The following is a 12,328-nucleotide window of genomic DNA, read 5'->3' as shown; positions in this document are numbered from 1 at the left end:
CAGCTTTGCTCTTCCCCGAAGCATGCTGGGGATGAATTCGGTATGGATTTCGGCTAAGGTACAAGGCCGGGAGTGGCATGACTGGGCCAGCAGCCAAGGCTGAGGAATGCCTTAGCAACAGGAAGGAAAACATCTGGGCCTGGACGTGAAGTCCCTGGGAACACTGACTGCCCAAGGACATGGGAGAAAACGATGAGCCTTGGTCCCAGCTGGAATGGTATATAAGCTTGGGTCCCTTGCTAGGTGGTTGCGGAAAATACTCCAGCCGGCCACTACTGGAGAGCAGCTGCTTGCCCATGTCAGTAAGTTTCCTTGAATGCATGAATCTGGGGTGGGGGGGTGGGGGTGGCTATGTGTCAGTTCCTCAGATTATCTGCCAGGTCGCACAGTGAGGGTCTTTCCTTGCTGGGGCTGTCGCCCGACAGCAAGCATCTCTTAAGTCCCTGGGAGAGAAAAGAGTACTGGTCTTGCACTGCTTGCTCAGGAGTGTTACTAAGGTGCCCACTGGAGCTCCTGCGTTGGGAGGTGCAGATGATGTGGGGTCCGGGGATTCAACTTCAGAAAAGAGGAGAATTGTTTTTATTCTCTAGCCAATAAGAATTTGTAAGAAATCAAAATGTTAAAAATTGGTTGTTTGAAACCATTTTTCCATGCATTTTTATTGAGATATGATACCCACGCGGGGTCAGGAACTCATCTTGTTGGACCTTACTGAGGGGCTCCAAAGTGCTCGCCGGGAGGAAGAATAATTTCAGGAGTGAGTTTTAAATTTCAATTCATTTAAGTATTTAATTTGTTTTAAAACTCTAATTTATAGGCAGTGTTTGAAAACAGACTTCTGGCTCCATTGCCTGACGTTTACAAAAGGAAGCGCAAAACCCCTTGGTGCAAGTTTACTGCACAGGAGCTGGCGGTGGGGAAGCAAGGGGCGGGTGCAGCCCACTCCTGGGCAAGCAGTGCAAGGCCACCACTGTTTTTTCTCCCAGGGACTCATAGATGCCTTTGAACTCATTCCACCTGCCCTGACTTCGGCCAAGACGAAGGATTTTTAAGTGATTTGGGTTTTTAGCATCATCATCAGCACCACATTAAAACTATCAGAAGCACCATGTATTAAAACAAAAATTAAAGCCTGAACTAGCTGATTATGGTTTTCTGACATCCCCCTTTGAATTATCCACCTAGAAAATTTAAAGGCTTTTCAACTTGAGGGTTTTTATTATTGTCATTAATTTTAAATTCTCAGTAACATGTCTTTGAAAAGACTAAAAAATCTTAAGTGTTCACCGATTGCTGTTGTAATGCTACCCATTTTACAGTTGAGAAAACTGAGGTTCAGGCTGCCCTTACAGGAGGGACAGAGGGAAGAAAGCTCTAGGAATTTAAGCTTGAGAAAAAGTGCTTAACAGGGTGCAGGCAGGGCCGGGAGACCTCCTTAAGGCATCTTACAGCCACTCCAAGAGTCCTGAGTATCTCCCCTAAAAAATGCCACACTTTTTCCAATGCCAACCCCTGCTGCTGCTTGGAGAATGCCATCTCTGAAACCCCAGCGCACCGCCTCACTCTCAACCACCCATTTCGGGGGAGATAACCTTGCAGATGGCGCCAGAGCGGGCGGTTTTTCGTTCCGTTGTACATAGGGTCACTACTCGACGGCACCTAAGAACAACCACCTCGCAAAACCATTTCTCTGAGGCAGAAACAGTGACTTAGATGACTGCCCCACAGGCCTACACAGCTTCCTCAACAACCAGCTCCCCCGGGCTGACGCAGCGGCCTGCGAGGATGCACACTCCTCTCAGGCCCCCGACAGGCAGTGATATCACCCAATGGCAGTGCAGTGGAAGGCGGGCTTTGGGAAGCCGCGGGCATTGATAGGACCTGCCTCAGCTGAGAAAAGCGTCTTGACAGACCTACAGTATGCACAGGTGGGCTTTGGGCGACCTCAGACAGTGAGAGGTGATGCAGCCCTGAGAACTGCTACAAACAAGCAGGTTAATGTTGTCTTTAAATTGGTGGGAATGCAACTGTAATTGTAATTAAAGCTTTAATAAAGGCAGAGTATGGAAGTTCCCACTTCCGGTTATTTATTCCCTGAAGAGAATTTTAACATACAACCCTGGGGTCAGAAGTATGGGAAAGGTACAAGTAAGTGTGCTTAAAGATTATGTTTCTTTACTTTTCCTTATTAAAAATCCTTTCCTAACAAAATTCATAGGGCAGTAATTTGAACACTTCCATTTTTTCATAAAATTAAACCTGCTCTTTTGCAGGTTTGTATATTTTTACGAGTGGGTGAAAAACAATTAAACCAAATAACATTCCTTGAGTAATCTTGTTATTGTATGTTGTATACAGAGTTGTTGTAAGATTCTGTGAGCTATTCCATATCAAACATGATACAGTGCCTGAAGTATAGTGATTGTGCAGTAGTTGTTAGCGATTCCTGTTATCACTACCAGCACCATTCATATTATTCAAGTATCAGGGCAAAGATCTATGTTGTTTGGCAGAGCTTATTGCATAATTCAAGTTAAAGGACATATACAGGATTACATGAGATTGAATTATTCAGGCCAGAAGGCTCAGTCCCAGCATTGACATGTTTTAGCAGTTCCGGTGGCCTACAGGTACCTAGCTCAGCCAGTGCTATGGCTTTGAAAAGCTCTGCTACTTTCCTTTTCCTTTCTTGTAAAAGAATCAAAGATGCCCTTTAGCAGGTTGATTAAATTCCCTTCTATTCCTGGTTTGCTAAGACTTTTCATCAAAAATGGGTGTTAGATTTTGTGAAATGGTTTTCTGCATCTATTGGAATGATCGCATGGTTTTTCTTCTTGAGTTATCGTGGACTACACTGATTAATTTTCAAATGTTAATCATGCATTCCTGGTATGAACCCCACTTTCTCATTATGTAATACCTTTTAATATATTGTAAAATTTGATTTGCCAAAATTTTATTTAGAATTACTGTATCTATATTACTGTAAGGTGGAGGGGGAGAGCTTGCACTCGGGAGGAGGAAGAGACAGGAGGTGGTGACAGTCCTGAATAAGATGGTCCCTAACTTGGTAATTAAATGATAAGCCAAGGAAATGGTCTCTACAGGGGTCCCTGACTTGGCAGTTAAACAGTAACGGGGGAGATAGGAGAAAAAGGGTATAAAACCCTAAGAAAACGACTGTCAGGTCACTCGGACACTTCCTCTATCTGAGTAGCCCGCTTGACGCTCCCTAGCCAAGTGTACTTTCGCTACTAACCCCCTGCTAGCTAATAAACCTCTGCTCGCTTGGCACTATTTGTCTCAGTGTTTGAATTCTTTCCTACACTGAAGACAAGAACCGAGGCTATTCTCCGGTAACATCTTCTGGTGCCATGACTTGGACTGAAAACTTCCTCCTCCTTTGTCCAGAAAGTGGTGAGTCCACCTAAAAGCTCGGGCTCTCTTTTTTTCCTTTCCAGCCCTGCGCTGACGTACCCCTACCCCTACCTGTGTGTGTGTTTTGTTTCTTCTTAGTCTGACTATTAACAAGAAGATGGTATGACTATTAACAAGAAGATGGTAATAACGAGTGTCTGACTCTTTCCGACTCCGAAGAAAAGAGGCGCTTCCTCCAGTTTGCGGAGGTGTCTGAGTCAAACCCAAGATGTGCAGCGGCCTCACAGGAACTTCCAACTTCACTTAATTAACAACCAGGCTCCTCCGGGGATGCACACGTAAGGGTTGGCCACCCAGCACTCTGAGCCCCCCTGATTGTCTTAGACAACCGGGAGAGAAACCGAGACAGGTAAGAGAAGTGTCGGCCGACTAGAGGGGTCACACCCTCTAGGAGTCCTGCTCACAAAGGAGCACATTTTCGGCCCAGAACACTTGACCTCCAACAATAGTCATGTCAAGTCGGTGAGTCTCTTTAAGAAACCAGTCACCCATCTGCCTTTTGCACCTCTCAGCCCCATCCAACTTCTAAAGATACTTGCATCTATATCCTCCATGTGTGCTTTGCAAAAGGGATCAGTGCTGTATTGGTAATAGGCTAAGGGATAATTGTTCCGGCGAAAGCCCTTTCTCCCTTTCCTGTTTATACCGCCATTGTGAAGCTAAACACAGGCGGCCTTTCCTTGATCAGCTCCTTCTGCTTTTATATTATAAAAGAATGAATAGGGACACACTGGGCTGCCTCATTGAATCAAGAATCTTAAGGTTATTCATTAGACTAACTAAAGTTGTATCTATTACCCCCCTTACAAAGAACCTGAATGTCCGAGAGTATACAAAGAAGTGGGCTGCAGGAGTCTACTTTATGACAGCCCTCCATGCCCTGATTCCCTCTTTCAGCGTGCAGGAACAATTCCTAAAGTATACAGAGAGGGGCAGACATGAGGAACAGATTTGTTGGTTCTGCAGAGAAAAAGAAGGGAGGGGCCCAAAGAGTAATAAGATTATCCCCTCTTGGGTATGGACAGAAGAGGGGCTCCCACAAATGCTAAATCATCTCCTACACCCAGTTTCAAGAGACCCTCAGGATTATGCGATGTGTCAGGGGGCAAGGCAATCAAGAGGTCAGCTTCAATGGATAACAAAGTTTGCCAATGAAGTGAAGACTTCCCAGACAGAGGCACAAAGGACCTCCACCCTAAAATGGCTGGCAGGGTATACGATAATCAGTTTCTTGGGAAACAAAGACATCAACAAATATATAGGTTCATGTCCCGTCAAAACCGCAGACGTGAACAAGGACCCCTAAGACAGAGGCAGCAGGAAGTTTCTAGATAAGAAACTTCAGGTGCGGGCTACAAAGTAAGACTAGTTAATTCTGGAAGCCCAGGCCTGAGAAAGGACGCCTTCTCCAGGCAGTGATTTAACATAGGGGGTGCAAGAGATGTCCTACCCCCTATGACTCACTGTCTTCCTTTCCAGATGGGAAACTAAAACTCGGTACCACCAGCCTCGCCTCTGGGATGTATCCTAAAAAATTGGGACAGGTTTGACCCTCAAACCCTGAAGAAAAAGAGATTAGTCTTCTTTTGTAACACCACATGGCCTCAATATAAATTGGGAGATAGAGAAATCTGGCCAGAACAGGGGAGTCTAAATTATCATACATACCATCCTACAGCTGGATCTGTTTTGCCAGAAACAAGGCAAATGGACAGAGGTCCCTTATGTCCAGGTTTTTATGGTCTTAAGAGAAAATCCAGAACTGTGTAAAAAGTGTAAGATAGACCCCACAGTTCTCTCCATCATTACAAACCAAGAATGGACACCTTAGACCCAAACCTTGCCAACCTTACAACCGCACCCTTAGATACCAAAGAAATGTCTGTACCTCCTACTCCTCCCTGCTCCAATTCCTTGCCCACAGCACCTCACCACCTTACCTGTGCTCCCTTCAAGAATTGGCTGGCCCTAATGGACCAGTCGGGGTACAGGTTCCCTTTTCAGTACAGTACATAGGAAAGCTAAAAACAGAGCTAGGAAGTTTCTCTGACGACCCTAACAACTATATAGAAAAATTTAAGAACTTAACGCTCACCTTTGATTTGGGTTGGAAAGACATAATGATAATCTGTAACCACACGCTCACCTAGGGAGAAAGATTGAATCTCACTGAGGCAGCCAGATGATTTGCAGAAGGGCTATATATACAAAACCAACAGGCCTATCCCATGGGCACCGCCGTAGTCCCAGGCATAGACCTGGGATGGGATTATAATATCCAAGGAGGCAGATGGGTGAGAGACCACATGTTAGTGTGCCTGGTTGAGGGAATGAAAGCTTGCAGGATAAAACCTACCAATTTCAATGAACTGGTCACTGTCAACCAAGGGCCCCAAGAAAACCCCCCTGCCTTCCTAGAAAGACTAAAAGAAGCCCTCTTAAAGTATACTGATTTAGACCCAGGGTCACCAGAAGGTGAACTAGTCTTAAAAGATAGATTTCTAGCTCACATTTCTCCAGACATCAGGCACAAACTTCAAAAACAAGGGCTAGGACCCCAAACTCCCTTAAACGAACTATTGAAGGTCTCTTCCTCGGTTTTCTATAATAGAGACCAGGAAGAGGAAGAAAGGCTCCGAGAAAAGGAGAAAAAAGAAGAGAAAAGGCAGGCCCATCTCCTCGCCACCCTACAGGGCAGGCACCACCCCCTGCTGGTAGGAAGACCTAAAGATACTCCACCCAGTGCATGTCACAAATGTGGTCAAGTTGGCCACTGGAAAAGAGATTGCCCCCGGAACAAACTGCCCCAGAAGCCCTGTCCAAATTGCCAACAACATGGCCATTGGAGGTGAGACTGCTCTGAGAGTTGAAGGACTCCCAGACCTGATCCCTCAATGGAAATGGCCTTAAGCTGATGGGACCCTGGGCTCCAAGAGGCTCCCGGCGAGAACACCAAAAGCATCGATGTCAGTGCGGAAGAGCCAAAGGTCACCCTAGATGTAGCGGGAAGGTCAGTAACTATTCTTTTGGACACAGGAGCTGCCTTTTCTACACTAACCTCCTATTGAGGACCCCCTTCTTCTAACAAAAGCACAGTTCAGGGAGTAGAAGAGAAACTCATGGTAAAATATTTTACTCCATCATTACACTGTCTGTGGGGTGCAACAAGATTCTCACACCAATTTTTAATCCTCCCAGAACATCCTGTCCCACTTCTAGAGAGGGTCATATTAAGTAAGGTAAAAACTCGAGTCATCTTCTCAACAGAAGATCTAACTCCTAACAAAATAATGACCTTACAAATTAACCGAAATGGAACTTACGTAGACATAGATGAGCAACAAGCGTTAAACCTCCAGGTATGGGCTACTGAAATACCAAGATGGGCACATAATGCTACCCCAGTAATGGTAAGGTTAAAGGACCCCAACAAATTTCCAAGAAAAAAACAATACCCCATTAACTTAGAAGGTAGACAGGGACTACAAAACACAACTACTACCTTTTTTAAAACACAGAATATTAACTCCCTGCAACTCCCCTTGCAATACCCCCATTCTCCCCGTCAAAAAGAAAGGTGGGAAATACAAGACCTTAAGATCATTAATGAGGCTGTAATTCCTCTCCACCCCGTGGTTCCCAACCCTTACACAATCTTGGGAGAAATACTGCCTAACACCCAATGGTTTTTTGTTTTAGACTTGAAAGATGTGTTTTTTTGCATTCCTTTAGACCCGGCTTGCCAGTTTCTTTTTGCCTTCGAATGGTCTGACCCTGCTGGTCACAAATAACAGTTAACATGGACAGCCTTACCCCAAGTGTTGAGGGCAGCCCCCACCTTTTTGGCCAAGCTTTGGCACAGGACTTAGAGTACCTAACACTTGAGGGGGGTAGACAAGTTGTTCAATCTATAGATGACCTGCTCATCTGCTCCCCCACAGAACAATTGGGACGCCAACATGTTATAAACTCTAAATCACCTGGCAGAAAAAGGGCACAAAGTCTCAAGGGAAAAGGCCCAACTTTTACAACAAGAAATAGAATATCTAGAACTAACGCTGGCCCCAGGAGAAAAACGATTTTCTACTCAGTGAGTTTTAGCCGTGGCAAACATCCGCGAGCCCACCACCACGAAACATCTCAGATCCTTCTTAGGTTTAACGAGCCTTTGCAGGCTATGGATTCTTGGATACGGTGAAAAGGTCAGGCCACTATATAACACCCTCAAAATAAACAACCAGCAGGGAACTAATGAATTAATGTGGACCGAAGAACAGAAACATGCCTTTGAAAACCTAAAAAAGGCCCTACTACAAGCTCCTGCCTTGGGATTACTCAACCTAGAAAAACCCTTCCAACTATATGTAACAGAGAGAAAAGGAGTGGCCCTACGAGCCCTCACCCAAACCTTAAAAATATTACCGGATATGAGTCCAGTAGGATACCTATCTAAAGAACTTGATACGGTAGCTCAAGGGTGGCCTCACTGCCTCTGAGTGATGGCAGTCACCGCTGTTCTTGTAGAGGAAACTCTAAAATTAATGCTAGGACAGAAAATTGATTTATATACTTCACACCAAATCAGCCCCTTGTTAAACAACAAGGGCCCTCAGTGGCTAACAAATAGCAGAATCCTAAGATATCGAGTAGTTTTAGTAGAAAATCCACAAGTCACAGTAAAAGAATGCTCCACTCAAAACCCCACTTCCTTGTTACCAGCCCCCCCAATCCTAAAGACCCAAACCTCCACAACTGCTGTGAAGTCATTAGCCAGATCTATGCCAGTCGACAAGCTCTTACTGAGCAACTTCTCATAACCCCTGATGAAGAATGGTTTACTGATGGCAGCAGTTTTGTCAAAGAAGGGAAATGACACACAGCGTATGTGATCGTATCTCTACACCAGGTAAAAAGGCTAAATCTTTACCCGTGGGAACCTCAGCACAGTTGGCAGAACTAATTACATTGACCTGGGTCCTCGAGCTGGGAAAGAAAAAGAAGGTGAACATTTACACAGATTCTAAGTACGCCTTCCTTATACTACATGCCCATACAGCTTTATAGAAAGAAAGAGGGTATCTAAACGCTAAGAATAGTCCCATAAAATATGGGCCCCATATTTTATGGCTCCTGAAGGCTATCCACCCGCCTCTACAAGTAGCCATAATGCATTGCAAAGGACACCAAAAAGGGGATAGTAAAACAGCTTTAGGTAACCAACTAGCTGATCAGGCGACAAAGACAGCTACAGTATCTAAAGACCCGTTAATTGGTGCCCTACTTCCTTCAGCCAGCGTAAAATGCCTTACACCACAGTACAACAAAAAAGAAAACCAGTGGGCCGAGAAAAACGGGTATTCCCAAGATAAAGATGGGTGGTATCAAAGAGAAGGAGTTATTCATCTGCCCCAAAATATTCAATAGAAAGTCCTAATGGGCCTACATGATTCATGCCACCTTGGCTGAGATAAAACAACTCAGTTTTTCTCCTGCCTGTTTTCAGGTAAAGGGCTTCAGAAAACAAATTATCCAAGGATGTCTCCTTTGTGCAATAAACACCCCTCAAGGTGCCCGCCCACCACCTGTGCTAGTAAAATCTGTCCAAAGAACTGGGTCATACCCAGGAGAAGATTGGCGGTTAGATTTCACCCAGATGCCAAAATGCCTAGGCTACAAATATTTATTAGTCTTCATAGACACCTTCACAGGATGGGTAGAGACATTTCCCACAAAAACAGAAGGAGCCTAGGAAGTCATAAATAAACTACTAAAAGAAATCATCCCCAGGTGAAGACTTCCTAGGTCTCTATAGAGTGATAATGGCCCAACATTCATTTCAGCCATAAGTCAAAGGATAACTTACACCCGGCCTGGAGGCCTCAATTCTCAGGGAAGATAGAAAGAACAAATCAAATGCTAAAAAATATTTTAGCCAAGCTGGGCCAAGAAACCCACCAAAACTGGATCCAGTCCCTCCCTATAGCATTGCCCCACATGAGGATAAGCCCTACTTCTCATTTAAAGCTTAGTCCCTTTGAAATCCTGTATGACAGACTGTTCCTTAGAACAGATCTGGTCCTAGATGAGGAAACCAACCAACTAGTACAATTTATAACTTCCCTGACAAGTTTCCAACAAGCTATTCAAGAGCTAAGAGTACCAGAATCTCCAATATACAGCTCAGTCCCTTTATACAAGCCGAGAACTTTAGTCCTAGTCAAAACTTGGAAAGATGGGTCCCCAGTATCCCAACTTGCCCCAACGTAGAAGGGACCGTGTACTGTTATGATTTCTACCCCCACAGCCTGTGAAGGTGCCCAGAATTTCTAACTGGTACATCATTCCAGGGTGAAACCCTACCACATTAAAAATACATTTGAAGAAACCCTGAGCCAACATCAGGAGTAGACAAGTGAACCCATAGAAGACTTGAAGTATCTGTTCAAAAGAAAACAAGACAATAACAACAGATAAGTCAAAATGCATTGTGTTCTTTTCTGTACCATAACACTTTCGCTTGCCCAACTAACACAGCCCGAACCTATCTCCCCATTTATTAAACCATTACAGTCATAAAGGCGCTTACACATACCAAATACAACCAGTCCTGCTAGATTTGTCTACAGGCTTGGGGACAGTCCACAGAAAGCTGGCCTGCCTCTTGACAGGTCTAGGCTCAAACGTCAGGGTTTCTTCACTATACCCTCTCCTTTGAGCACAGGGTGTGTTCAAAAGTTACAATAACCAAACTGTACACCCTACCACAGGGGCTGTGTACCGAGGAGTACAAATAAGAGGGGGGCAAAGCCCGTTGTACATTTACTCACCGGGTCCCCAAAGATACTCATATCAGGTAGGATCTCTAAACCGCTCCCATTGCAATGTAACTGTCACAATAACACACAACCTCGGAAACCTAATGACGTGTTTCCCTGATCCTCTGCCCTCATCCAGCTGGTTAACCTTCCCTCCCAATACCTCTTCAGACACACAGACTACACTAAAGGGTTTTCCAGGGGAGACCACTGGGTTGCAACCATTTGGCCCTTCTGGCTGCTTACACATGGAAATCTGACAACAACAGAAACAATTACACCTTGATACATGAAACTGCCAAGGAAAAATGTTTTCATAGAATCCATCCACAGAATGATCATCTGGGAAAACCTAGAAAACAATGCCACCCATAACATTAAAAAAATAATAATAAAATAACATTACCTCCTGCTTTAGTCCACTAACAGTGGCTGCCCTAGCTGCCACATACCTTTGGAAATATACCTTCACTTTCAAAAAACCAACTGCATACAATTACACCTCATCAGGTGTATACCATGTCTCAGGTTGTCTTCCATTATCTTCAGGCCTATATTATGTATGGGGAACTACAGCTTATATATGCCTACCCACAAATTGGATGGAATTATGCACAGTAGGATATGTCCTCCCTCCTGTGTCTTTAGCTGAAGCAGGAGCTCCTATCTCTTTACCTTTAAACACCACTCATAAGGTGACAAAAAGAACAGGGCCCTAATTCCCATATTAATAGGACTTAACAGTCTTATCAGAACGGCCTGCCTCGCAGCCAGAACCACCTGGGGCGCTAAGAACTGCTCAAGTTTATACAAACCTCTCACTTGAACTAGCCCAGCTCAATACCCAGGTAGCAACCTCTATAGCTACTCTACAAACCCAAATAAATTCTTTGGCAGCTGTAGTACTTCAGAATCAAAGAGGATTGGACATGTTGGCAGCTAGCCATGGGGGTGTATATGCGCCATGCTAGATGAACAGTGCTGTTTTGAGTGAACCAAATTGGCCAAGTCCAAGAACATATCCGCCACTTTTTAGATAAGGTCAGACAACTCCAAACACAAGCCGAACAAGGATAGAACTCTTGGTCATCCATCCGGCCGTGGGGATCTTGGCTGATACCATTCCCTGGCCCTTTAAAGTCTTTGATTCTTCTTTTACTGTTTATACCCTGCCTCCTTAAAATACTAACTCGTTTTGTATCCTCCAGATTACAAAAGTTTCAATTACAAATGGCTGTAATTCAGACATCGTCAAATAATACAAGCCCTGAAAGCCCTTTGGATCAAGCTGCCCAACGCTTCCATCCTCGGCTCCCAAAGTCAAGGAAACCCCCCATTAGGGAACAAGTGCCTCTCCTACGGCCAGCTCTACACCCCATTGACAACAAAAAGTAGCTACAGAAGACAGACCACCCCCCTTCAACAACCCCAAAGATTTGGGAGAATGGCACTTGAGGGGGGAAAGATGTAAGGGGGAGGGGGAGAGCTTGCACTCAGGAGAAGGAAGAGACAAGAGGCGGTGACATTCCTCAATAAGATGGTCCCTAACTTGGTAATTACAGGGGTCCCTGACTTGGCAGTTAAACGTTGACGGGGAGATAAGAGAAAAAGGGTATAAAACCCTAAGAAAATGACTATCGGGGCACTCAGGCTCTTTCTTTATCTGAAGAGCCGCCTTGACGCTCCCTAGTCAAGTGTACTTTCACTACTAACCCTCTGCTAGCTAATAAACCTCTGCTTGCTTGGCACTATTTGTCTCAGTGTTTGAATTCTTTACTACACCGAAGACAAGAACCCAGGCTATTTTCCAATAACTTTACTCTAATGTCTTTATCTGGTTTTGGTATGAGAGTAATCCTGATAGAAGGAGTTGGGAGGAATTCCCACCTCTTCAATTTTTTGGAAGAGTTTTTGCAGAGTTGTTATTATTTCTTAATTATTTGGTAGAATTCACCAGTGAAGTCACCTGGGCTGGGAATTATATGTATTTTAATTTATTTTATTTTTTATTGTTGTTGAAAATATACACAGCAGAACATACACCAATTCAACAATTTCTGTATGTACAATTCAGT

At 44.4% G+C, this 12,328-nt stretch overlaps 1 long non-coding RNA gene across 4 annotated transcripts; it reads left to right on the top strand.

Annotated features, from left to right (window-relative positions):
* The first annotated feature begins 351 nt into the window (after positions 1 to 351).
* LOC135228907 (uncharacterized) lies at positions 352 to 11,995 on the top strand. 4 transcript variants are annotated; one of them, XR_010319775.1, is made up of 4 exons: positions 352 to 757; positions 987 to 3,417; positions 3,517 to 6,448; positions 9,786 to 11,995. It is a non-coding gene; the product is annotated as an uncharacterized LOC135228907 (long non-coding RNA). The 4 variants fall into 4 exon arrangements; XR_010319773.1 differs by having other exon boundaries at positions 352 to 3,417; positions 3,517 to 3,787; positions 6,050 to 6,448; XR_010319774.1 differs by having other exon boundaries at positions 352 to 3,417; positions 3,517 to 3,787.
* The last annotated feature ends 333 nt before the right edge of the window (positions 11,996 to 12,328 follow it).

The sequence above is a fragment of the Loxodonta africana genome, chromosome X (genome assembly GCF_030014295.1).
Source record: "Loxodonta africana isolate mLoxAfr1 chromosome X, mLoxAfr1.hap2, whole genome shotgun sequence".
Classification (NCBI taxonomy): Eukaryota; Metazoa; Chordata; class Mammalia; order Proboscidea; family Elephantidae; genus Loxodonta; species Loxodonta africana.
This window is presented reverse-complemented; position numbering and strand designations above follow the sequence as displayed.